This window comes from Agrilus planipennis, unplaced genomic scaffold, assembly GCF_000699045.2.
Source record: "Agrilus planipennis isolate EAB-ADULT unplaced genomic scaffold, Apla_2.0 scaffold12, whole genome shotgun sequence".
Classification (NCBI taxonomy): Eukaryota; Metazoa; Arthropoda; class Insecta; order Coleoptera; family Buprestidae; genus Agrilus; species Agrilus planipennis.
Genome location: NW_020439003.1, coordinates 1,740,464 through 1,752,186, shown reverse-complemented (window position 1 = coordinate 1,752,186; position 11,723 = coordinate 1,740,464). Strand labels below are relative to the sequence as shown.

The 11,723-nt window shown below is 33.4% G+C and overlaps 1 protein-coding gene across 1 annotated transcript in view; it reads left to right on the top strand.

Annotated features, from left to right (window-relative positions):
* The first annotated feature begins 2,143 nt into the window (after positions 1-2,143).
* Positions 2,144-11,723, top strand: part of LOC108736677 (protein decapentaplegic) — a 46,021-nt gene continuing 36,441 nt past the window's right edge. Inside the window, exon 1 of the mRNA XM_018469192.1 lies at positions 2,144-2,918. The gene's annotated coding sequence lies outside the window, so the exon portion shown is untranslated. The remainder of the gene's footprint in view (positions 2,919-11,723) is intronic.

The window sequence follows — 11,723 nt, the reverse complement described above, 5'->3', positions numbered from 1 at the left end:
TAAGCAGTGGATTCTCACTTTTTATCTAATTTTGATTGAAAAGTTTCTCAACTTCTCGAAGGATAATATGATGGTATAACTGTAAAAATTACAGTAATATTGATGTTAAGATTGATATCAATAACCAGTGGATTCTCACTTTTACTCTAATTTTGATTGAAAAGATTCTCAACTTCTAAAAGGATAATACGAAGGTATATCTGTAAAAATTACAACAATGATGATGTTAAGATTGACATCAATAAGCAGTGGATTCTCACTTTTTATCTAATTTTGATTGAAAAGTTTCTCAACTTCTCGAAGGATAATATGATGGTATAACTGTAAAAATTACAGTAATATTGATGTTAAGATTGATATCAATAACCAGTGGATTCTCACTTTTACTCTAATTTTGATTGAAAAGATTCTCAACTTCTAAAAGGATAATACGAAGGTATATCTGTAAAAATTACAACAATGATGATGTTAAGATTGACATCAATAAGCAGTGGATTCTCACTTTTTATCTAATTTTGATTGAAAAGTTTCTCAACTTCTCGAAGGATAATATGATGGTATAACTGTAAAAATTACAGTAATATTGATGTTAAGATTGATATCAATAACCAGTGGATTCTCACTTTTACTCTAATTTTGATTGAAAAGATTCTCAACTTCTAAAAGGATAATACGAAGGTATATCTGTAAAAATTACAACAATGATGATGTTAAGATTGACATCAATAAGCAGTGGATTCTCACTTTTTATCTAATTTTGATTGAAAAGTTTCTCAACTTCTCGAAGGATAATATGATGGTATAACTGTAAAAATTACAGTAATATTGATGTTAAGATTGATATCAATAACCAGTGGATTCTCACTTTTACTCTAATTTTGATTGAAAAGATTCTCAACTTCTAAAAGGATAATACGAAGGTATATCTGTAAAAATTACAACAATGATGATGTTAAGATTGACATCAATAAGCAGTGGATTCTCACTTTTTATCTAATTTTGATTGAAAAGTTTCTCAACTTCTCGAAGGATAATATGATGGTATAACTGTAAAAATTACAGTAATATTGATGTTAAGATTGATATCAATAACCAGTGGATTCTCACTTTTACTCTAATTTTGATTGAAAAGATTCTCAACTTCTAAAAGGATAATACGAAGGTATATCTGTAAAAATTACAACAATGATGATGTTAAGATTGACATCAATAAGCAGTGGATTCTCACTTTTTATCTAATTTTGATTGAAAAGTTTCTCAACTTCTCGAAGGATAATATGATGGTATAACTGTAAAAATTACAGTAATATTGATGTTAAGATTGATATCAATAACCAGTGGATTCTCACTTTTACTCTAATTTTGATTGAAAAGATTCTCAACTTCTAAAAGGATAATACGAAGGTATATCTGTAAAAATTACAACAATGATGATGTTAAGATTGACATCAATAAGCAGTGGATTCTCACTTTTTATCTAATTTTGATTGAAAAGTTTCTCAACTTCTCGAAGGATAATATGATGGTATAGCTGTAAAAATTGCAGTAACGGTGATGTTAATAATGACATCTTCCATTGATTAAAATGATAAAGCTCCCCTTATCTTCGTCAGGAGCGTACAATTAATTTCGGTTCATATTGTAAAGGTGACCTTAAAATAGATTTCAAAGTAGCCTAACAGTGTCACTTTGGGTTATCTTATAATTCTCTCTCTTGAAATTGAGTAGGTACCCTAAAAGGGGTGTAAATAGAATGGAATCGTACGGAGGTAATCAGTTTTAACCAGTAGATCCTATCTTTGTGATGGCTTGAGCTTACGCAAAATTAACTGTTTTACATGAAATAATTAGTTTGAGCGAAGTGATTTGTTAAGTTGTTAAAATGGCGTCAATGTCCGCCATTTCGTACCAGCAACGGAACGAACAACGTAAAAATCACCAATCCCGTAAAGTTAATGAATACAGGGCATGCCAATAGGCTCACACTTGTAGATCAACGGGTTATGCATGCAAATGAAAATCAAGGTAATAATTATCGCGGAAAATGATCTAGGTACGCCATGACGACGATTTTCATTTGTACACTTAATACCTACATAGGTACTTAAGTGGTACCGGCGTGACGACGGATGCTCGCCTGAACGGCATCACCACTACGAACGAGTGGCGTTCGCGTTCGCCAGCTTGTCTCCGTTTCTCGGTAATTGTGGCCGGTCGCTCGTTCGCGATTACATTTTCTTAAAAGCCAGCATCATTACTTTAATTATCGCGATTAACATGGCTCGGTGGATACTTGAAGTAACCTTGTGAACCATCGCTCTCTGTGTTGTTGGTCGAGCCGGACCGTCTCTATAGCTAGCGACACCAAGTCTGCTCTTACCAGTTGCTTTTGCGTCTTCAACACTACAACGACGAGACGTCGACGACGACGAAGAAGAAGAAGAACAGTGCAATTCGCTGGATGATGACAATTCGCCGCACAACGTAATAATAATAATAATAATAACAACTACGATAATATAGTTCTAGTGTGCTGTGCAAAGTGAGACTTTACTAATAAAAAGTGACGATCGTGTGGGCGTAGTTTCCTTATTTTCGCGGCCGGAATCTTCGCCGTGAACTCACGGATATTCTTCTCCATCTAATCTCTCTATCCGCGGTTTATATTGTTGTTGTCGGTTTTTCCCATGCAAGTGCCGTGCGTGCTATGATCAAAGTGTGCGCTTGTGGCCTGTGTTCGTTACTCCTGTCTTGTCCGCAGGATCTTTTCCAGAACTACTACGGCCATGTAGCTTGTTGGCGCGACCGCTCTTTTTGCCGTCGTCCCATTATCAAGTTACTCCACTGAAAACGCACGCGAAATCGTAAAATACAACCACCGACATCCCTCAACTTGTTATTCGTTTCATAAGGCAAAGGTAATTAACTAACTCTCTACCCCTGATTATAAATACCTGCATACTTCTTCATAATCATCCAATCGTAACTGTGTCTTTAGAATTACAAGTTAATTACAATCATAATTTCAGAATACATTCGCAATCAAATTGATTTGAAATTGAGTCTGACAACTTTTCAAAACACAAAACTGATGCAGGATCGATTACAATCCTCTCCTGTTATGAATATTTTTTTATAAGGACACTCTTGTCTAGGAGGTCCTTTTTCAATTTTTTACTAAAATTAGTATTAAAAAACCTGTTTTAACAAGAAAAAACTGTATTTTTCGTTTACTTCGCATAAACATTTTTTATTCTTTACTTAGAAAATTAACAGTAGAAATAACGGTGTAAAAATGTTAACTACAAGCTAACATAAAAACATCATAAGTTCCCATCCCTATTACAATTTCAAATATACCTATTACATACAAACACTTTACTTTAAACCTATTCTTTGCCTACGGCAAAAAATAAAAGAATAACAAAAACAAATACGAAAACCCATTAAAGTTATTGTTCCCCGTTTATTATCACATAACTGCTGTAAATTCTTTACACGTGGCATTGCGTAGATGCCTTTGTATAGTAATCGTAAATTGCCGGAGGTTAAGAATATAACAAAATTTGTTAAAATAAGATTATTGTGGTTTATTTGCTAATTTGCTATGTGTTCACTTACACAAATATTATTATATACATAGTGTAATACAGCTGCGTTCTCATATCTATTTGTTTATCTAGCTCTAGATATTTATTATTATAACCTCAGTAGATATTCTTCGTTTTCATTAATGATGAGCAAAATTGGTCTTGGACTTGCGAGAATTCAATACCAAGACTGTCTTTAAACGAATAAGATTAAGACTAAAGCCAAGCCAGAATATGTCAAACCAATATCAAATACGCAAGACAACGAAAAACTGTTACGTTCGGTGGATTTATGAAATCGATTGAATAACGAGTCGACTCCATAGTTAATATGTAGTAAATTCGTAGGCATCGATAAAAAAATTGTAGTTAATTAATGTATTACCGGAATGAAACCAAATAAATAAAATATAATAAATAATACAAGTAATCTTTAATTCGTACATCTTCAATAATCATTATAATGATATAAAAAATTTTGCTTAGAATTAAAAAAAAATGTCAGATACTATACTAAAAGTATTTGGACAAGACTAAGACCGAAGACCCACTACTGAGACAGTCTTGGTTTTGGTCTTGGTCTGGATTTTGCTTTGCTCATCATTAATGTTAATGTTCCATGTATAGTATTGCGAGTAATTTGGCTAAATTATATAGTGACACCTTAAAGCACCTCAGAAGACCATTAGATAAATGTAATTCTAACTAAAATTGGCACCTTGCTAAGTATGTTTTAATAAGAATAAAAGTTTTGTAATTAATTTGAGCGGTGTGTAACGAGCATCATAAAAGATGCTGGAATGGAATTATTATTATGATAAATATGGACAAACAACACAGTTGTAATGGATAAATCGTGTATAATTACTCTTGCAAGGTCTTTTAAGCTATTAGCTTAAAACATGTGTAAATAAGAAGTGTCCGCCATACTGTCTGAGCTTGCTTATGTATGAACACACCTCAAAATTCAAGAACGAATTTTTGTGAGAATGTTAATAAGCCTGCTGGAACACGTGCAAATTCTGATTTATGATTTCTTTTTTAATGCAAGGAAATTTTATTTGGATATTAATAGACGAATTGGTAAATAGACTGATAGTAAGCATATTTAACCGTGAACTACGTCCGCAATACAAATAAAAACATGCGAAAGGCTGCCACCCATCGATATCAGTTACTAATTAATTTATTTACTTACTTTTCCGAATATTAAAATAAATTGATTTGATTTAATTGACAATATACTTAATTCTGCTTATGTTTTTTAAAAAATGAATTGTGATTATAGGTGCAAATAAGAAGGACGCATGTTCCTAAACGAAATAAACTCTTTCATCGGTTAAATGAAAAGTTGGAGATTGTTGAGTGTAGAAGAATGCTTATAAAGTTACGAATATTTTTTTGGTATGTAGGCGGAATTATGTACATTAGGTATGGTGTTGTTGCATATTACTGCTTTCACCAGTAACAAACTCACGGAAGCCGTGTGTGCCCATTCCTCGATCATCTTATTACATACATAAAAGCACTTGATGATGAACAACTTGTTGAATATTTTAAAAGTTTTAAAACGACAACAGAAAGGAAAAATTTACGTAATCAAGATTCCCAAATGATCAAGAAAAAATTTTTTAATCGTTCATTTCGTTTTTTTTTTTTTGTTTTTATTTTTCTTCATCATCATAAGGTCGTCAGTCCTACAACCCATATCCTTAACTATTTGCGAACAGTAATCTAATCCCGTTTCTGCCTCTAATATGTCTCTGACTAGACCTTTATGCCTAAGATGGTGTCCTACTAACCTATCTCGCCTATTTATTATTGACTTCCATAGAGTTCTCCGTTCTCCTATTCTTTCTATAACTCTTCATTTCTAACCTTTTCTTTTCCACAGCGCCCATCGTCCATGTTTAGCACCCGTACAGCTCCTTGATCCAAACATACACCTTTAGCAATCTTTTTCGAATTTCTAAATTAAAGTTCGCGAGCATAAAAGTGACTTCTTTTTATTGAAGGTGACTCGACCTTGCGCTATCCTCTGCTTTATATTCCTACTACACCTTTCGTCCTGACTTATCTGACTTCCTAGATACCTAAAATCACCCGCTTCTATATTTATATTCGCTCATTCTTTGCTTTTTCTTCCCTTGCATGCCACTATTGTTGTTTTACTTTTATTTTATTTTGTATCCGTGCTTTAATTTTTCTTCTATCAAAATTATCACTATACGTAAAAATGGAAAAGCGGAACCTTAATCGTGTTGTTTTTCGCCTGTTATCTCAATGACTAATCATCAAAATATACACAATACGCCTCATTGATTCATAACAGTTTTTTTCAATGTGGGAGATAAGACCCCAAAATTGCTCTAGAAGTTGCTAGATGGGAGATAGAAGGCGAGAGCAGACTTGTTCTATACTTCACTAAAACTAACGAGGTTAGTCAAACGTCTTGACGCCTTGCCTCATTCGCGTATAGTCATGGATGTCCTACTCGGATACTCACTTTAAAATTTGTTGGGAAACCACACGTTTTTCCTACATTTGATGTTTGCGTAATCGAACCCATCAAAAGGTGCAGATGGTGGGATTGCCCACTTCTTTGTAACGGTAAAACTGTGTTAGGTTTTCCTCTTACCATCTTTTATGTAATGCTCACTTCAGTATCGCAGATTTCTTTCGTGGGGTTCCTCATGAAGAATCTATGAGAAAATTTCTCTATCAACATGCCTATCATTTGTCACTTGAGTCGGGTAAGAATCCGACATTTAATTACGACAAATAGCCTAATTTTGTTACAAAAAGCTTTTGCTTTTTTATTTTTTGGATTTCTAGATCTAATAAAAATTCTACTAAGAAGAATAAACATACATGTTGTGGTGTTATCCCTTGTTTCTTTAGTTTTTCATTACAAGGAAACATGGTTAAAAATAATAATATATTAAGCACCATGAGTGGCGGGTATGAATGGTCACCTAAGCCACAGGTGAAAAGGAAAAACTCCCTGCAGTCGGTGCCGTTTTTTTCCGAGGACTATGTATACGATTTTTCTTATCATGCCCCTGTCCCGAAAGTACGATATATTTCAGAGACGAGAAAATGGGACATAACCTTCCAGATTAGAAATTGCATTTACTATTTATTAATAAAACACCTAGACATTGTCCCTTTGAAAATTGCGCCACCCGAACCAAAGCCGAGAGTGGAAACCACACATAAGAAGGCAGGGGCGTAGCGCAAGGTGGCAATATCAAGTGTGATCCCCTCGTTGTGATATCAAGCTCGATCCCCTGCCCCTACCCGAAAAAATATAACTGGCATAAATTTTGTATGTTCTTGTACTTACACCAAGAGCACTAGTTTGTAAACTTTTGTAAAATGTGAGAAACATCCAATTTACTATTAACTAGGTATTTACTTTTAATATTTACTTATTACTACTACAATAGCTGAGCCCTCCCGCGGTTATGACTCTGCGGAGGTGGAGCTTACGACACTGGAGGATGGTAGAATTCTTTCCTAATAAGGATTAAATGCGATTCCTTATTCGAGAAGGAATGTGGCGCTTTTGTCTCTGAAACAAGGCAGGAATAACGTATTTACTTTCGGTAGGGATATCGTGAAAGGATATTTACTGTTAAAAAAAAAAAATATTGGGGAAACTTTTCCGCTTTTCATATTTTCGTATTCGAGTAGTATTATTGATCATCATGATCATCATAAGGTCGTCAGTCCTAAGGCTGTTTGGACACGTACCTCCACTCTTTCCTATCCTGAGCTAATCTTCACATTTCCCTAAAACTAGAACAACCCACATCCTTAACTATTTGCGAACAGTAATCTAATCTAGGTCTACCTCTACCCCTCCTAACTCCTGTTTCTGCCTCTAATATGTCTCTGACTAGACCTTCATGCCTGAGAAGGTGTCCTACAAAACCTATCTCGCCTATTTCTTATTGACTTCCATAGTGTCCTCTGTTCTCCTATTCTTTCCAATACCTCTTCATTTCTAAACTTTTCTAACCACGATATCCTCATCATCCGCCTATAACACCACATTTCGAACGCTTCTAACCTTTTCTTTTCCGCCGCGCCCACCGTCCATGTTTCGCAGCCATACAACGCCGTGCTCCAAACATACACCTTTATGTTGTAATAATTAATGAAGCATAATATTTTGTATATTTAATGTTAATCAGCGATATGCAATTGCTATCGAAAAATAAGCTCAGTAAATGCCGTTAAAAACTAAGGTAAGATCAAAAGTATAGAACGATCGTTAAATTTTGTGATCAATATCTATATGCAGCTGCCTAAACGACATTGCTGTATCGACATCAAGAAATACCAATAAGGATGAAAACTAAATTAAAATATACTTATATACAAATTTGTTTTCGTCAGTACACACGTCGTTAATTATTGTTCACTTTTTTATATATCTAATATACAATGTTTTGACTGTTTTCTTAAAATTGGTTTGGTATCGAATCATAAGTCGAATTATTAAAACAGTTGTAATAGTTTAGTGAACGGTATAAAATGAATGATTGACTTTTCTTTTTTGTATCACTGCTCTGATTTGTTATAAGTATGTATCAAACACCTACATGTGTACATAGGTGGAACAAGAAAGAGAAAGTATCTTATTGAATTGGAACCGGAATATACTACGAAGTCCGATTTATAGGTACTTTTATTAGTTTTATACACCTAGCTACATATGCGCATATTTCAGAAAAGATCATAATAACGATATTCATAAAATAAAATCTACAATAACACCTACATATCAATTAATTTTTCTCGAAACTGAATAGAAACTGTAATTTGCAATCCGAAAAGCTTTAAACTGAAAACAAATTAAATATGGAAAACAGACTAAACTAATGAATGTTTGATAAAATTACCTACCTATAAAAGAACTAAGTGAAAAGTCGGTGGTCGTTTTTACAATAAAAAAAGTTATTTACCTCTGTCTTTGATTATACGCTAGAAATTGTTACAATTGAATATAAAGATTAAATGCTATTGACTTGCAAATGGGAAATTAATAGAAAACATGGGACTTTTTACATTTTAACGGAAGATTTAGAAATACTTTCGGTGTATTTCAAAATATACTGCAAATGGTTTACTTAGGTATAAGATATAAAGAACTGTAACTTTAAAATCTATAAATTAAAATGTTTGTCTCAAATTGAAATACAAATTTTATAATAAAATTATGCTTAATTTGATTTGCATTCAGATTGTACTATTAGCACTAACTTTTAGCATATCCATTATCAAGTTGCAGTAGGTAGGTCAAAATCTTTACGTAAATGGAATGAAGCTTCCGATTGTTATCAATGAAGTTGACGATTATTTCATAGTAACTTTTCATACTTAAACAAAGCCAATCATCTATGGTGAAAACTATTTTTGAATTACATTACTGTAGGAAATGCTTAAGGGTATTATGTATCATCTCCAACATTTCCATTGTCGAAGATTTCACAATTACATATTTAAATTAAACTTGCAGGTTGATACCGTTTCGAGTCTGTATGAAGTAGGTACCTTGAAACCACTTGACATAAAATTAAGTAGAAAATATGGAAAGCCACGTCACCAAGCTTGACTTTCAAGTGAAATCAAGTAATAATTTGCAAAACTATTAAGCTAATTTTATTTATCCTTGAACTAGTGGAGGCAGTTGTCCCATTTACCTCATCTCCTCAAACTTTTGTCTTAAATATATATTGTATATATTTACCTTGTTCTTGAATGACAGACATGTCCTAGAGGTTTAAAGCATTGCTAAACAACGTTCGGGAGGATACCGTTTCAATTCCGAGTCCATCTGCTCTGGTCCAAGTTTTTCCGTGGTTTCTTTGGATCACTTGGGCAAATCCTGGGCCGGTAATCCACAGACAAATAATCTTTCATTCTTTTTTGAATCATTTCGTCCGTTTAATATTTCTTACCTCAATCATCATCCACCCATTTCCAGTATTCCTAAAATGAAGATGAAGAGGGTCTTCCCCTCTACCTTCCGGCGTATTCCGAAGGGTCTGCTCGCCCATCAGCGTTAGTAGCTGGTGGGAATAAAACACCCAAAAGTTTTTTATGGTGTTCTTGTTATATAACTCGTTCTACTTGTTTTATCAAAAGACAACTTGGTGCAAAAAGTTGGACGTTAAGTGCCAAATCTTCAACGACTTTCAAGTGGTGATTTTCCAGATACAAACAAGAATATATAGGTAGATAATATGTTAAACACATATCTTTATCGAAAGTTTGTTTACGCACCGAGTGAAGGTTGTTTTGCAATCAGTTTGAGTTTTGCAACAGAACGAGTTATTTGCATACCGTACGGATGGTTGGATGGTATGCAAGTAGGTATATTAAGTACCTACTCGTACAAGAACGGCTGTCCATATGACAACTGTTCCAACACCTGACCTGCAGGATCAGCTGGTGAGAAAGGCTACGCAAGTGACTCTGCACCAGCTTCGTAATATCTGTAGCAATATCTAGATATCTAACCTTCCAGCAGTAATGAATTTCGTTAACGTGGCCTTCATAATAACCGATCAAGATATTAGAAACATGACTTCTTTCACTTGACATTAAGCAGCATATTAGAATATGTTCCTGGGTTTGTAAACGCTATTCAACACTAAACATTAATATGTCATTAAAAGGTTGTCTTTTTTTTTGTTGACTTCTTTTATAGATATTACTACTTAGGTAGATACCTCCACACGAAAAAAAACATCATTTTAATTGTAGTGCACTTTGTTGTTAGGGTAGGTATAATGTAGTAACTAATTAATTAATCGATGTTTGATTTTATAATAGGTATACATATTTCATTAAAGAAATTAAACTGATTAACCCGAAATATTAAATTTGAATATCCGATGGAGGTCATTCGAAAGAAGCATTAAGTGAAAGATTGCAGAGCTTCTGAAGGAACTTTAGATGTTCTCAATACGCTTTCGATATATGTTCAGCAGGTTGATATTGTAATGTTCGTGGGTTTAACAAAATTAACTTTTAAAACTGTTAACGACAAAACTATTTATTTACACTAATTATTAAGGAACTTGAAACACTATTAAATTATTACTAAACTTAGGTGATGAATTATTCTATTTATTTACACTCCTTTTGATATATCACTATTCACTGCGCTATTTATTTCACTAGTATCACTGTCAATTTATTTCTCGATTCACTTCTGCAACGCTCAATTTATTTCTACTACACTCGGCGATCGTCTCTTCCTTTAAATACTCTTTTGTTTTCTTTCGGGAGCCTTCTCGAAACATCCGGATAAATTCTTTTTTCTTTGAACTGTTTAACTGCATTCCCAGAACGCAGGTACGACACACACATTTACAAAGAAGCCTTTCACAAACACGTGTGCTCGATCGCACACAAACACACTCGTGCTCGCTACAGTATACCATTAAATAATACAGCAATAAATCAAATCGTGCTAAAACACTGCGGAGAGCGCAATGCGAAAGGGGTGTAAAAATCAGTATAATTATATTATATGGATGTTTTACGTATAATACGTTGATCTATGAAGCTTCAGCAAATAGTAATTTACACGCCACCAAGTGGGTGGCTTGTGAGTAACTTATGGTTTTATTCAAATTGTTATCAGTATAAAGCGGCAAAAACTTAATGATTAGTCTGATATTATTTATTTATTTATTACTGTCTATTACTTCATGAGTGCACTGTAGACAAAAATGAAATTTATAAAATACGAGAACACAAGAAACAAATACAAATAAGGAATCAAGTCTTTGAGATCCAACGTGTACAAAGAGTTATTTTTAAATTTTCATTAATTATTTTTTCTACAGTGCAAATAGTAACAATAATTATAATAATTTCTATTAGAGCTAATAATTAAAGGGCACATCCACCATTTTTGTTAAACATCAAGCATTAACGATTTGGAAAGACTTTGGAAGCAAATATCTGACTTAAGAAATAAAAAAAAAATGTCGAAAAGTAGAAGCTAACTCAGTGAATTTATTAAAACCAAAAAGTCCCTAAACCATATCTCACAGTATCTATCCAATTAAATGTTGTTTCAATAAATTAACCTTGAAGAAGCTACTTACA